At 41.1% G+C, this 12,292-nt stretch overlaps 1 protein-coding gene across 5 annotated transcripts in view; it reads left to right on the top strand.

Moving 5' to 3' along the window:
• The window catches only part of INTS6 (integrator complex subunit 6), a 104,952-nt gene that overhangs the window by 29,790 nt on the left and 62,870 nt on the right, over positions 1-12,292 (top strand). Inside the window, exon 1 of one of the 5 annotated variants that reach the window (XM_051832223.2) lies at positions 674-812. The exons of the other annotated variants lie outside the window; for them this stretch is intronic. The gene's annotated coding sequence lies outside the window, so the exon portion shown is untranslated. Of the gene's footprint in view, positions 1-673; positions 813-12,292 lie in introns of those variants that run through there. 5 annotated transcript variants of the gene reach the window in all.

Raw genomic sequence — 12,292 nt, 5'->3', positions numbered from 1 at the left:
AGCAAGCATCAACATTGAAATTTAACAGAATGCTAGGACCTAGAGCATTGTGTGTGGGGATGGAGGGTGTGGACGGGGGTATACCTTGTGTTAGTGTCCAGTTAAAGAGCATGCAAGTCTAATTTTTTATTTAAGAATACTTAGTAGATTGATTTTAACTGCATTGGTACTCTGCTGTTAAACTCAGCCTTTTTGGGTATTTCATGCCCCTGTAAGTGAGATTTCAATTTGAGAATAAAAATGTTAGGCATCACAGTCATATAAGCGTTACTGCTAGTAGGTTATAAATACCTAAGTTATACTTATTTAGCTGTACGGATATTTTTATAGTTAACTTCAACTTTCAGTTCTTTTCAGATACAATACAGTAGATTTAAAATTTTTTAGATTTGCATATTAGGTAGAAATCTTATGCAGTGACTGGAATGATACTCAAACTATGCTCTTTATTTCAAGGCAAGACTACATTTTGATCTAGACAAGGCTGTTTTTGTGTATTTTTCCCCACGTTCTGTCTTTTCAGATTGAATTACTGATTTTCCCCCCTTTGTTTTGTTTGTTGTGGTTTTGATGTTTTTTTTCCTTTCAGCTAAAGGCGCAGCCCAGTGATTTTCAAGAAGTGCCAAAGTGCACTGACTGTCTCATGATGACTGGTGCCTCAGGGAGGGTCGTGATTCCTGGATACAGGATCGACCTGATCCTGGATGTCACTTCAAGCAGTCAGATCGTGGGGAAAAGCCTTGTCTAATGGCTAGCCTTCCTCAAAAGTCTGATGCTAGTCATCTCAGAAGGCCTCAGAAAAAGCCTTAAAGGTGAGCAGAGTAGAGTGTAGTTCTCTCTGGGGGCTGTGACTATTTGTTGGAGAATCCAATTCAACGTAGAATGACAATCGTAACCTGAGAAATCCAGATTCAATTGGTAAATTAACTTTGAGCTTATAAAGTGGGTTGATGATGATGATCAGATTCCAACTTTTGAGTTGTTAGAAATCACCTTATTAAGCTTAAGATCTAGAAAGAGAGGAATCTGTTATTTACTGGGCTGTTCATCTTCAGGGCCTTAGACTGGGTTCTGTTGTCTTGAACAAATAGCCTTGCAGCTAGCTATAGCTAAGGAACATAATGATTACAAAATTGCATTAAGTCGCTAAGACCAGATAGATTTTAAAAATTAGCTAGCAGATTGTTCTCTTAGTTTGTGTACCTATCAAATACCAATGATGTATCAGGCATTTGAAATTCAGGGGTTCCTAGCACAAGTTTGCATTTGATCTGTCATAATAAACTTAAAAAACATCCTTTGAAGCAGTTTGGATTTATGTATTTCATATTTTATCATATTTAACTTGAAAAATATTAGTAGTACCTGTATCATTAAAGTAATAATCTCAGTATCATGAACAGATTTTTTAGAGATGTTTTGAGCATTTCAGTTTTGAAAACATTTAATTCTAGGTCTTTTGTCTATGATTTGAAGCACTTACAGAACCCAGTTGTTTATGTAATAACCTTTTTAAAAATATTTATTTTATTTATTTGAAAGAGTTACAGAGAAAGAGAGAGGTCTTCCATCCACTGGTTCACTCCCCAAATGGCAATGGCCAAGGCTGACCCAGACTGAAGCCAGAAGCCAGGAGCTTCATCTGGATATCCCATTTGGGTGCAGGGACCCAGGCACCTGGGTCATCTTCCACTGCTTTCCCAGGCCATTAACATGGATCTGGATTGGGTGTGGAGCAGCCAGGACACGAATTGATACCCATATGGGATGCCAGTGCTACAGGCAGCAGCTTAACCTGCTACACCACAATGCCGGCCCCATGTAATAACCTTTATGGGTAAATATAAGTAAACTATTAAAACTTGTCCTGGGTCCGGCACCGTGGCACAGAAGGTTAATCCTCCGCCTGTGGCACCGGCATCCCATATGGGTGCTGGTTGTTGTCCTAGTTGCTCTTCTTCCAATCCAGCTCTCTGCTATGGCCTAGGAATGCAGTAGAAGATGGCTCACGTGCTTGGGTCTCTGCACACCTGCATGGGAGACTGGGAAGAGACTCCTGACTCCTGGCTTCGGATTGGCACAGCTCTGGCTGTTGCGGCCATTCGGGGAGTGAACCAACAGAAAGAAGACCTTTCTCTCTTCATCTCACTGTCTGTAACACTACCTCTCAAATAAATAAAATCTTCAAAAAAAAAAAAAAATTTGTCCTTAGACTTAGGAAGGATGAGTGGTTTTTTTTTTTTTTTAGATTGAACACCAATACCATCCCAATGTGTATACATTTTTAAACAATATATCACTTCCATATAAACATTTATGAAACATTGGCACTGAAAATAAAAGTTTGAAAAGATGAGGTGAAGAAAACTTGTGTGAAGGGTTCTGATACTTTGTTTCTGCACAGTATGAATCCTGATTCATACCAGGAGTCTGAGAGTGAAGTGTTCAGCCCATATGATCTCTGTTGGAGTTAACCAAGTCTGCTGCCTCAGCGCAAAAACAGCCATAACCAGTATGTTAAATGAGTCAATGTGGCTGTGTGTAATGAAGTTCTGTTTACAAAAATAGGCTGGATTTGGCTGATGGGCCATTGTTTGCTGACCTCTGGAGTGTACTCTATTTTCTTAAGTCATTAATTTGTTTGAAATGTAGAAAGGATGGAGGGAGAGCAGGAGAAAAAGAAAGTATCTTCCATCCTCAAATGCCTGCATCATCTCTGGTGGACTAGGCTGAAGCCTGGAGCCAGGAACTCCATTCAGTTTTCCCACTTGAGTGTCAGGGACCCAAGCAATTGAGCCATAATTTGCTGCCTCCTGGAGTACACATTAGCAGGAAGCTGGGAAGCACAGTTGGTATAAATGCCAGGCACCTAGGGGATGGTAGTGTCCCAAGCAGTGACTCAACCTACTAGGCTACAGTACCCACCCCTGGAATACACTCTATTTTGTATACCACTACCTTAGATCTTGGAGGTAACTGCTTCTGTTAGGTCCTTTTCACATTCGTTTGCTAGTAGACTTTATCCATGCAATTGATCTTCCTTAGTAAAGCAGACTATGAACACTAATGGAATGTTATTCAATTTAATTGAACAAATAATTATTGAGCAGCAATAAAGTTGAGACGCAAGGTTAGACATTAGCTCATGAGCGTGTTTAGAGAGATTGGTGAAAGTTATGGCATGGAATAAAATGTAACATGATTGAAATATAAGCTAATAAGATGGTATAGTTGAGAAAAATAAGAAATTGCCTCTGGGAAATGTATTGAGTTGAGATTTAAAAGATTAATTCAAGATATGATTGACTTGATGGATGCAAAAAATAGCAGAAGAGAATTTGGGGGACTCATGTACCTCGGTATTGTTGGTTTGTAAAATGTTCAAGAAAAGAATAGCAGCAAATCAGACTGAACACGTTAGCATGGCCCACGTGCATATGGTCGGCCAAGAAGCTTGGGCTTTGCCTTATAGGCTAGTGGGAACTATTGAAAAGATTTTAGATAAAAATGATCAGATTTGCGTTTCAGAGAAATAGCAGATATATGTACATTACTGTACATATGAGGAATGGTTTTGTCAGTTTATCTGTTTTTACATTTTGGCAAAGATGATACAATTATGGGTTAACTTAGATATATGGAATAACTTGGAATACTATTTAGCAATAAACTATTGAAATGCTACAACTTGTTTGAGCTAAGAAACATACCAGGTGTTGTGGTGCAGTAGGTTAAGCTGCTGCTTGTGATGCCTTCATCCCATAATGGAGTGCTTGTACAAGTCCTGGCTGCTCTGCTTCCAGTCTGGCTCTGCTAAAATGATTGGGGTCCTGTAATCCACATGGTAGACTGGTAGACTGGGCTGGAGTTCTTGGCTCTTGGCTTCAGCATGGCCCAGCTCCAAATGATGCAAGCATTTGAGATGAAGGATAAAGGATGAGGATCTCTGTCTTTCTTTCTCTCTCTGTCACTTTATCTTTCTGATAAATAAATACTAGATGCAAAATTCCACATACTTTGTGATTGTATTTATATGGCATGTCCATAAAGTAGATTAGTGATTGCCTGAGGATAGAGTGGGGACTGATTGCAAATGGGCAAAAGGGATCTTAGGGTTTTGGCAATGTCTTGAAACTGCAGGGTGGTGACTGTTGTACAAGTCTGTAAATTTATTAAAAATCATTGAATTGGGCTCTATGACAGGTAATTTCGCCTTAGTAAAGTTGTTAAAAATAAATATTTAGGGCTTGCTATGACTAGGTACTGTTTTTAGAAATAATTATGAAGTTTGTTTTTTTTTTTACTATTTTACTTTCTTTTAAAATAGTATTTATTTATTTGAAAGGCAGAATCAGAGAGAGAGAGAGAAAGGCAGATTTTCCATCTGCTGATTCAGTGGCCAGGCCAAAGCCAGGAGACTGGAGCTCCATCTGTGTCTCCCATGTTGGGGCAGGCTCAGAAGCACTTGGGCCATCTTCCACTGCTTTCCCATTTACATTAGCAAGGAGCTGGATCAGAAGTGGAGCAACTGGGACTTGAACTGGTGCTCATGGGGGATGCTGGTGTCTCAAGTGGCATCTTAACCCACTGTACCATGACACTGGCCCCTATGCTACTTTGTTTTATTCCTGGTTGTCAAAATAATTATGAAATTGAGCTTAATATAAATAAGAAAACAAGTATAAACTTAATTGTATAAGAAAAAAGTATAGACACTTTTATTGTACACATAATAATTTTATATCTTAATTTTCAATTCTGTAGGAATGGAGGAAATGACTTTTACTAAAACTGATTCCCAAGTAAGAGCTGGGACTTTACCATTGATTTTTCTCATTTTATTTCAAGTGCATTGTTCTTTATACTTTAGTGTGAGAATTTGTTTTTTATTGAAAAGTTTTATTTTATGTTTATTTGGGAGGCAGAGAGAGAAAAAGAGAAAGAAAGATATCTTCCATCTGCTGCATCTCTTCAGATGCCTGCAACAGCCAGAGCTGGGCCAGGCTAAAGCTAGGAGTCTGGGACACAATCTGAGTCTCCCATGTGGGTGACAAGGACCCAACTACTAAAGCCATTACTTGCTGCCTCTCAGGATGCACATTAGCAGGAACCTGGAGTTGGAGCAGAGCTGGGCCTGTGAGCCAGGCACTTCTGTGTACAGAACGTGTAACAGATAGTTCAAACACCCAACTCGACTTCTCCTATTTCCTAGATCCTGTATTGCCTGCTTGCTTGCTTGCTTTCTTTCTTTTTTTTTTTTTACAGGCAGAGTGGACAGTGAGAGAGAGAGAGACAGAGAGAAAGGTCTTCCTTTGCCGTTGGTTCACCCTCCAATGGCCGCCGCGGCCGGCGCACTGCGCCGATCTGATGGCAGGAGCCAGGTGCTTCTCCTGGTCTCCCATGGGGTGCAGGGCCCAAGCACTTGGGCCATCTTCCACTGCACTCCCTGGCCACAGCAGAGAGTTGGCCTGGAAGAGGGGCAACCGGGACAGAATCCGGGGCCCCGACCGGGACTAGAACCCGGTGTGCCGGTGCTGCAAGGTGGAGGATTAGCCTATTGAGCCGTGGCGCCGGCGCCATATTTCTTGATTTTTTTTTAAGTGCCTCCTTTTGATGGTGCACATGCTTCTCCAGTAGCTTCAGGAGAAGGGGTTCATATGGGAGGTAAATTAAAAGCATTGTTGAATTGCTAATCTCTGTTTTAGCCTTTTATTTTATTGATAATCATTGTGGTTTCTGATTTCTAGTTTGGAAATGGTTTCTCTTTAAGACAATATTCTGTTCACTTACAGCTTTGAGTGTTGCTATATATGAAATTCGATTCTTATTTCTGTTTGTGACCTGTAGAGTTTTTTTTGTTGTTGTTGTTTTTGTTTTTCTCTCTTGAAGTTTTTAGACTTAAAGAGATGATGATCTGTAGTATAGATATTTCCTCATTTATTGTGCTAGGTTCCTGGAAAGCCCTTTTTTTTTTTTTTTTTTAAGGTTTATTTTATTTATTTGAAAGTCAGAGTTACACATAGAGAGGAGAGGCAGACAGAGAGAGAGAGGTCTTCCATCTGATGGTTCACCCCCCAACTGGCCGAAACAGCCGGAGCTGCGCCAATCCAGAGCCAGGAGCTTCTTCCAGGTCTCCCACATGGGTGCAGGGGCCCAGGCACTTTGGCCATCCTCCACTGCTATCGCAGGCCATAGCAGAGAGCTAGATTGGAAGAGGAGCAGCCGGAACTAGAACTGGTGCCCATATGGCATGCCGGTGCTCCAGGCCAGGGTGTTAACCCACTATGCCACGGCGCCAGACCCTGAAGGGCCTTTCAGTTTGACTTTAACTTTCAGAAATGTTGTATTATTTCTTGGACAGTTTTCCCCCTCCTATGCCTCTCTCTTTTTTGTAAATATCAAACTTCTGAATTGATTTCTTCTTCTTCTTCTTCTTTTTTTTTTTTTTTTTTTTTTTTTTTTTTTTTTTGACAGGCAGAGTGGATAGTGAGAGAGAGACAGAGAGAGAAAGGTCTTCCTTTGCCGCTGGTTCACCCTCCAATGGCCGCCGCTGCAGCCGGCGCACCGCGCTGATCCTGGCAGGAGCCAGGAGCCAGGTGCTTTTCCTGGTCTCCCATGGGGTGCAGGGCCCAAGCACCTGGGCCATCCTCCACTGCACTCCCTGGCCATAGCAGAGAGCTGGCCTGGAAGAGGGGCAACCGGGACAGAATCCGGCGCCCCAACCGGGACTAGAACCCGGTGTGCCGGCGCCGCAAGGTGGAGGATTAGCCTATTGAGCCACGGCGCCGGCTTCTTCTTTTTTTTTTTAATAATTTCTCTCCTATCTTTGTTGTACTGTCTGGGACTTTTCCTTAACTGACTTTGCTTTTGCTAATGATTTATATATATACACACACATGCACACACACACTTGAGATGAAATTAACAAAACAAAGTCATTTAAAAGTGATCAGTTCTGTATTTAGTGCATCAGTTCTTTCTTTTTAATAACACTATTCATACTTGGCAGAAGTGAAGGCACAATAACAGTGTAGTAGTTCTTTACTTGTGAGTTTCCCAAGCAACCAATTCTAGCATGGACAAGTCTCTGTAGTCAACTTATCTTCAACCACATGATTTCAGTTTGGAAATTCTTGAAATCTGTATTGTTCTTGGAAATAATTAAAAAAAAAAAAAAAACAAACAAAAAACAAAAACCAAGGAGTTGAGATTGTTAGAGGGTAGGGAGAGAAAGGCATTTGAAGGATCAAATCTTCAATCTTAGAACTATCGCTGTATCTGTTGGGAAGGAGGAAACTGAAATGCATCTGTAAAGGTCTGTCACTACTGAACATGGTTTATTGTTACTGTTTTAAGATCTAAAATTGTGTTATATTTGAGGAATGGGATTTAAGAAATAGTTATACTAACAATGTTAAAATTTTATTTGAAGTTTTTTTCCCATTCACATTATCCAAGCAAATTTGAGTAACTGGGACTTGAGCTGGAGGTGCCAGCCTTCTAAGTGAATCATGACGGCATTTAGCATTAGTTTGATTAGAATGTGTGCTTTCCTGCCCATAACACATACAGTGCCTCATTGCACGTTTTGTGCAGTAAAGAATAACAAATTGACAGGCATCTAATTGAACCTTCAAGGATTCTGAAAAGCTTCGGGCAAGGTGTATTTTTTAGGATATTAGTTGAGAAAACCTTAATAGTGTTCTGTTTTGTTTTTAGATTTATTTATTTATTTGAAAGAGTTACACAGAGAGAGAAGGAGAGGCAGAGAGAGGGAGAGGTCTTCCATCCGCTGGTTCACTCTCCTATCGGTTGCAGTGGCCGGATCTGTGTGAATCTGAAGCAAGGAGCCAGGAGTTTCCTAACTTGGGCCATCTTTTACTGCTTTTCCAGGCCATAGCAGAGAGCTGAATCGGAAGTGGAGCAGCTGGGACACGAACCGGTGCCCATATGGGATGCCGGCATTGCAGGCAGCGGCTTTACCTGCTACGCCACAGCACCAGCCCCATAATATTATTTTAAAAAGATAAAAAGCTTTTTCTTTCACACCACAGAATAGTTTAGTAGTCAAGGAGGTGGGATGGATCTCTACCAAGTGATTGTCCTAGATTCCATCTACTTTATTGCTGTCTTTGCCTTCATCTTAATTGTTGATGTTGGTTTTACAACATATCTTAACAACTGAATTCTAGCCTGTAGGAAGGCATCAAGAGTGTAGAGGGCAGGCAACTTCCTAGTATGAGCATGATGTAACACATGGCATTTCTGATCAGAGTCCATCAGCGAGAACTCAGCTACAAGGCAGAGTGAAAACTAAAGTCTCAGCTTGGTGGCTATGTTCCCCCTAAAATTTAGGGGTTTTGATTAGTAGAGGAAGAAGGAGAGATTAGATTTGAAAGGGGTACAGTTAACAGTTTTTAAAATAAAAGGGGTGGTTAAGAAGCTAGTTATATTTTAAAAGCTTGAAAGCTGCTTTGTTTTCTAGTGTCACAGCGTGTTCTAAGCTTGGATATTTTTGCCTTCAGTTTGGAATCAATTCAAGTTCCATGTATTAGGAAATGGTATATGGAGACCATAACCTGGATTTTAAGGGGTGATCACTGCTGTTGAGCTAGTCACTGTTTTCAGTCCTTTTCAGTAGACAGAGCTACACAAAAACTTTTTTCCTAAAAAGAAAATATGTCATTAATTCATACTAGCATTTCCAATTAAAATTGAATCTAGGTATTTAAAACATATTGGTTAAAGAATATGTTTACCTCATAAATACCAAGTTTTGGTTCTTGGTTCTGCAGTAATTGAAAGTAAAATAAATATAACCATATTCTCTTTTGTTCCAAGTTTTAGTTTCTTTAACTTTAGAATGAGGATAATAACTACATCTCATGGCAGTTGTAATGATTAAATGAGATAATAACTGTTTAAGAAATTCTGCTGACTTTAGTCTCTATCACAGTACAACAAGTAGAGATTCCTTGTTCTTTTTTTTTTTTAGATTTGCTTAATTTATTTGAAAGGCAGAGTTACAGAGGGGCAGGGGCAGAGGCAGAGAGAAAGAGAGAGGAGAGGTGAGAGAGAGGTCTTCCATCTGCCTGTTCACTCCCCAGATGGCCACAACAGCTAGAGCTGTGCTGATCCCAAGCCAGGAGCTTCTTCCGGGTCTCCCACATGGTTGCAGGGATCCAAGCACTTGAGCCATCTTCTACTGCTTTCCCAGGCCATAGCAAGGAGCTGAATTGGAGGTGGAGCAGCTGGGACCATGAGCTGGCATCCATATGGTACACCTGCACTGCAGGCAGCAGCTTTACCCACTGTGCCACAGTGCTGGCTCCGAGATTCTTAGAAGGATTACAGGGGGCCAGCACTGTGGCCTAGCGGGTAAAGCCACCGCCTGCAGTGCCGACATACCGTATGGTCACCAGTTCAAGCCCAAGCTGCTCCACTTCAGATCCAGCTCTCTGCTATAGCCTGGGAAAGCAGTGGAAGATGGCTCAAGTCTTGGACCCCTGTACCAACATGGAAAACCCAGAAGAAGCACCTGGCTTCGGATAAGCACAGTCCCGGCTGTTGCAGCCAACTGGGGAGTGAACCAACAGATGGAAAACCTCTCTCTCTCTCTGCCTCTCCTTCTCTCTCTGTAACTCTTTCAAATACATAAATAAATCTTTAAAAAAAAAATAAAAAGAATTACAGAAGACTTGGTAACACCTGCGCCATACCAGAGGGTTGGGTTTTAGGTGGGATGTAGATGTTTATTTAAAGGAAATACCCAGGGGCCAGTGCCATGGCGCAATAGGTTAATCCTCCACCTGCAGTGCTGGCATCCCATATGGGTGCCGGTTCTAGTCCCGGCCGCTCCTCTTCCAATCCAGCTCTCTGCTGTGCCTGGGAAAGCAGTATAAGATGGCCCACATGCTTGGGCCCCTGCACCCGCATGGGAGACCAAGAAGAATCACCTGGCTCCCGGCTTCGAATCGGCGCAGCTCTGGCTGTTGAGGCCAATTGGGGAGTGAACCAGCAGAAAGAAGACCTTTCTCTCTGTCTCTCCCTCTCACTATCTGTAACTCTACCTCTCAAATAAATACGTAAAAATCTTAAAAAAATAAAAAAGAAATATCCAGACAAAGTACTTGCCAGGGGAGGGGCTATGATCAAGACAAGAGCGCAGGTCCTTATTTGCCCTCAAAAAAGAAAAAAATGCTTTCTCCTCATAGCATTTATCATGGTGTGATAGTGTGTAATGATTTTGTAGTCTGTACACTAATTTCTTACTCTCAGCCTTTATTCTTGCCCCATCAAGACAAACTGTATCCTATTTTCCTTTTGTTTACCATTGTAACCCCAGTGTGTGGTACATACTGGTCACTCAGTTGATATTCATAGCCTGGGTGAAGTTTTTCAGCATTTATAAATATAAAATTTAGTATTTGATTATATATATATATATATTATTAGTCTGCAATTGATAACCTTATTTGCTAACTCTGCTGTATGTAGCTCAGGGACTACTAATTAAGCTAAGTTCTTTAAAAATCAATAACTTCCAATACTTTAGAGATCTTGGCTCATTTATCCACTAACTAGCAGTATTAGTTCTTAGATTTTAGGTCAATGAATGAATTGGTTTTTGCTCCATCTGTTTGGGTCAGATTTTCAGCTACAGTGTGGATATACTGGTATATCATGAAATGTGTGCTTAGTAATGATTGTTAATTAAAATTTAAAGTACTTTAATGAAGCAACTCTGATGCTTCCTTTTTGTTATGTTGCCTTAAGTGGTAGAAAATAGATGCATAGATTATCCTCCTAAGAATTGAACTCTCGTATTCCTTGGGAGTGTTTGTATTTGTGTGTGTGCATGTGCCTCTTACATGTGTCCCTGTGGAATTTTTTTCAAAGATTTATTTATTTGAAAGGCTGAATTTTACAGAGAGAGAAAGAGACAGAGAGAGATCTTCCATCCACTGGTTTACTCTACAGATAGCTGCAATGTCCAGGGCTGGCTAGGCCAAAGCCAGGAGCCAGGAGCCAGGAGCATCTTCTTGTCTTCCACATGGGTGCAGGGGCCCAAGTACTTGGGCTGTCTTTTGCTTTCTCAGGCACATTAGCAGAGAACTGAATGGGAAGTGGAGCAGCCAGGACTGGAACCTGGGCCCATATGAGATGCTAGCGTCAGCTTAGCTCTACTGTGCCACAGTGGCTCCCCACTCAATATTCTCCTGCCATTGAATCTGTAAGGAGATATTCTCAGAAAGAAGTCAGCATGATACACTCTAAGGCAGCAGATCCTAAATCAAATGACTCCTCTCTTTTTGGGCCATTAAATATATGATACTCAAATTTTACGTTTGTTTATATTTCTTTTTGTTGATGTTTTGTCCCCTTTGTTGAGGTACAATATATATATATATAATAAAGCAATTTCAGGTATAAAACTTTATGAGTTTTGACAAATGTAAGTAGTCATATAATTAATACCACAGTATAAATATAAAATATCTATTTTAGCGAAAAATTTCCTTCATGTCATTTATAGTTAATTTCTTTTTTTTTTTTTTTTAAGATTTATTTATTTATTTGAAAGTTAGAGTTTCACAGAGAGAGAAGAGGCAGAGAGAAAGAGGTCTTCCATCTGCTGATCACTCCTCCATTGGCCCCAACGGCCGGAGCTGAGCCCATCCAAATCCAGGAGCCTGGAGCTTCTTCCAGGTCTCCCATGCAGGTGCAGGGAGACAAGGGCCATCTTGGGCCATCTCTGGCCATCTCTACCACTCTCCCTTGACACTTACTGATCTGCTTTTTGTCATTTATAGTTTTATATTTTATTTAAAAAAATTTTTTTTTGACAGGCAGAGTTAGACAGTGAAAGAGAGAAAGGTCTTCCTTCCATTGGTTCACCCCCAAGATGGCCAAAGGCAGGAGCCAGGTGCTTCTTCTTGGTCTCACATGCGGGTGCAGGGGCCCAAGCACTTGGGCCATCCTCCACTGCACTCCCGGGCCACAGCAGAGAGCTGGACTAGAAGAGGAGCAACCGGGACTAGTACCCGGTACCCCAACTGGGACTAGAACCCGGGGTGCCGGTGCCACAGGTGGAGGATTAGCCAAGTGAGCCACGGCACCAGCCAGTTTTATATTTTCTAAAATTTCATGTAAAGTTGATTCATATAGTTTGTAATGTTGTACTGGCCAGCTTCTTTCACTTAGTGTAGTGTTTTTGAGATTCATCCTTGTTGCATATATGAGTAATTTGTTTATTATTGCTAATATTCCATTCACTAAATAGAACATTTAG

The sequence above is a fragment of the Oryctolagus cuniculus genome, chromosome 9 (genome assembly GCF_964237555.1).
Source record: "Oryctolagus cuniculus chromosome 9, mOryCun1.1, whole genome shotgun sequence".
Classification (NCBI taxonomy): domain Eukaryota; kingdom Metazoa; phylum Chordata; class Mammalia; order Lagomorpha; family Leporidae; genus Oryctolagus; species Oryctolagus cuniculus.
The sequence above is the reverse complement of the archived record's forward strand: the minus strand, read 5'-3'. Positions and strand labels throughout refer to the sequence as shown.